Source organism: Trachymyrmex cornetzi, unplaced genomic scaffold (genome assembly GCF_001594075.2).
Source record: "Trachymyrmex cornetzi isolate Tcor2-1 unplaced genomic scaffold, Tcor1.1 scaffold123, whole genome shotgun sequence".
NCBI lineage: Eukaryota > Metazoa > Arthropoda > Insecta > Hymenoptera > Formicidae > Trachymyrmex > Trachymyrmex cornetzi.
The window spans coordinates 13800-17680 of NW_017295795.1; the positions used below are offsets into that span (position 1 = coordinate 13800).

The 3881-nt window shown below is 28.8% G+C and overlaps 1 long non-coding RNA gene across 1 annotated transcript; it reads right to left on the reverse strand.

Moving 5' to 3' along the window:
- Window positions 1–2907: 2907 nt before the first annotated feature.
- Window positions 2908–3586, reverse strand: LOC108769952 (uncharacterized). The gene is made up of 3 exons (XR_001940571.1): window positions 3551–3586; window positions 3171–3253; window positions 2908–3021 (listed from the first exon to the last, which is right to left on the reverse strand). It is a non-coding gene; the product is annotated as an uncharacterized LOC108769952 (long non-coding RNA).
- Window positions 3587–3881: the final 295 nt, after the last annotated feature.

Sequence of the window (3881 nt, forward strand, 5' to 3'; positions counted from 1 at the left end):
AAATTATCATTAGATTTTTTATTACGATTTTAGTTTGTGGGATATTTTAACCGAAATAAATTTTGATTAAAAAATTCTGGATAAGCTTGGTTATTATGTCTATATATAATTTATAATTTACTGTTTGCATTTACTTGTTTATATCATCAAAATACATTGCCAGACGCGAGTAATGTACAAATAAACAAAAACACAATATTTTTTTAGACTAATTACGCAAGCAAACCCTTCTCAGATGTGTATCTCAGAAACTATTGGTCGTACGAGGATGAATAAAAATCGATTTTGTAGGAAATTTAATAATCTTCGTAAGAACTATTTTGTATGTAAATGTAGCCAAATCTGAAATATTTTATACGAAAAAAGTTAGAATTGTCAAAATGACCAAAAATACAACATTCTAAAAAAAATATATCACGGAAAGTATTAATTGTACAATCTTAAAAAAAAAATGGAATTGTTCGTAATTTTATGAACTTTCTTTTTGATAATGACTTTATTTTTGATAAAATAAATACTTTCTGAGATATTTTTGAGATATTTTTCTGAGTGTTTTTACATGAAAAATTTTTCTATTTAAATTAAATTTTTTCATTTTATACGGTTAACTCTTTAATTTTTGCGATAACACTTAATTGAGCAAGAGAATTGAGCAAGATAACGCAACTTTGTGGTAACGTTTTGTATATTATTTTGAAAGAGAATTAAATACTACTTTAATTGGAAGAGAAAATGTCTTTGTGTGTGAATGAATTGTGATATAATAATTTCATTTAAAAGGAATTTAAATCATTTGGATTGGAATAGAAAGATCCTTCAATAAGATATACGTACACTAGGTTTCATTGTATAAAAATTAAAGATAGTATTATTTGGATTAAGTAAATAAAGAAATGGAATTTGGCGTCAGTTCTTGATATATCAAACCCTTTATAGGAATGATACATATCATTTAAGTCAATATTATTTATTTAATTTGGTATCCGAATTACATGGAATTTAACTTAGCGCCAATTGTTGATATTAATCATAAATGTGATTAATCATAAATCATAAATGTCAACCATAAGTGGTCAATTCCACTAAACAGCAAACGCGATTAGTCAGTTCCATGGCGAATTAGGTAATTGGCGTTGGTGAAACCGGCCCAAATAATTTTTACGAAAAGCACGCATGCTTAGCGCTTTTTTTACCTTTTTTTAAAAAGGTAAGCTTGTATAAATAACAAAAAACAGTACCATTTGTGTTTTACTTTTTAATTTAATAGATAAAATTTAACTTGGCGTCTGTTGTTGATATCAAATCTTTTATACTCATGATATATTATATACAAAGGACCGGTTTCACCATCATATTTACATCATATGTAGATAAACAGGTAAACAAAAAAATATTTCTTGAAATGAAGATTCTCCGACTTAAGGGGATGCTGGAGTGTCCTGTTTTACCATTAATTTTTAAAGACTCTTTTCTCTTAATTGTGTTTATGGATTGAAATCCAAAGAACATAACAAATCAAGGGAAAATTAAAATGACTTTATTTCAACGTCATAAAAGTTAAAATAATGATTTTTGGTTATAAAATTTGATTGTTTATTCATGTTAAAAGTCAAAATAAAATCATTTTGATTTTTTCTTGACTTCTGTGTGTTTCTTGGGTAGAACATTCAGAAGCAGAACAAGTCATTATGTATGTATTATCAAAATTATGTCAAAATGACTTTAAAATGGTCATCATTATCATTAAAAGTTACTTTTCAATCATTTCCGATTTTTAATGTCATTTTGACGTTATCGTGACTTGTTGTTCTGCTTGGGTCAAGTGCAGACATAAAGATGTTCTCAAGACGTCTTTAGGACGTTCTTTTGATGCCCTGTATGGGGAATCCTGCGGCAATGCGAAAGATCGATTCTCGATCGGCGAATGAAGGGGCCGAGACGTTTCTAACTAAAACGCCGATTGGAAGAGGAGTGCGAGCGAAAACACCGTACCGAAAAGTTTCATCTTGAAAGTTTTGCCCTTGCAGAAAGTGCGCCTCGGAGGCATACCGCGCGACCTCAAATCGCGAAGCACTTTGAAAATGAAGCATTTACATATTCGTTTTATACATTCACAGCAGGAGATGCATTCTTCCGTAAATCTCTGTCTCTTTATTCCTGATACCACTAATCGAAAGTTGGCAAAAGAGAGAAGATCTATGCGATTCACCGAGGAATTTAGCAACTCAAGTACCCGACCCGATTAAGGCCCACCTAATTTATTTTTTTTTTAATTCTATTTATGGGGATATTGAAATAAACTAAGTGAGAATCAAATCGTCATTTCATTCGCTTCCAAAAATAAAATATATTGTTTATGTAGAATATGTGTAAATGAACGAAAAAAAATTTTGTTAAACTCTGACATTGGGCCTTATTTCATGCATATGAATATCTCGTAATAAGACCCAAATAAAAAATTAATTAAAAATAACAAAGAAAGTAAACATTATCATAGAAAGGAAATTCCCTTGGACTTACTCTATTCTCAAATATTACAATTATCTTTAATTTTGTTTGTAATTAACTCTTTAATCTTTGGAAATTTCTAGCAATTTAAATGCAATTTTGGCTTCTTAAAAGATAGTAGCATTGAAAATCGTTATTTTCTCTAGCGCAACTCCACACATAATAAACAAATAATAATAACTATAATAATAACTATAATAATAATCATATAAGTGGACCTTATTTAATAAGTACATTGTTTAAAAAAAAAAATACTTATACACTTATTTAAAAAAATTGATTTATTAGTTATTTTCCATAGTTAGGAAATTGAATATATTATAACCTATACATTATAGCATAGTTAATGGTAATCATTGCCATAGATCTAACATTGTTATAAAAAATAATGAGGTTTTGGATGAGTCTGTGCGCTCTAGACCTGGTGATCACTACTTAGATGGAAACAGAGTTGAGATTCGCATTGATTCTTCTGATATTAGATTGAATAGTTTTTATTCGTCTTTGGCTAATCTGAAAAATAATTGGTCTATTAATTTAACTTCTTTTCACATTTCAATTAATATTCAATATTTACTACAAAACTTTTCTTCCTCCGTTTAATGTTAAAAAAACCACATTAGAATTTATTAAAACTATAGAAAACAATATTAACAAATTACATATTAGTAGTCGTCTGGATGTCAGGAACCATGCTATGCCAATCATTAGTAATCTCTCTTCGGGTCTTAATCAACTTGATAGTCTGAAAAATAGATAAGCTGATATGTGGAGGGCAACTAATTAATTTTTAAAAAGTAATCGAGATATTATGTCCACAAGAGCTGACAAGGGGAATGTGGCTGTGGCAATGAGTAAAATAGATTATAAACAAAAGATGCTCTTGCCTTATTGGATGATAGGGACAAATACAAAATTGTTAAAAAGGGTCAAACCTATGTTTTTTCTAGAAAATTGAGAGAATTATTGACTAAATGGAAGAAAAAAGAGTTTATTTCTCAATATACTTATAATGATTTAAATGTCAGTGAAGGTGTGTTACCTCGGGCTTATGGACTTCCGAAAATCCACAAACCAGATACACCTCTTAGAATCATTATTTCCGCTATTGGTAGTCCATTATATCCCTTGGCAGTTTTTCTATATAAAATAATTTACGAAGTCAGCGTTAATTCATTTAATTACATAAAAAATAGCTTCCATTTGATTAGTGTTTTGAGTAAAACAAAGTTAGAAGATAATTTTATTTTGATTTTACTTGACGTTGTATCTTTTTTTACGAACATACCGATCGAATTGGATATTGACAGCATCTCTCATAAATGGCCCTTGATTTCAAAAATAACTAATATTTCTAAAGACGAATTTTTTAT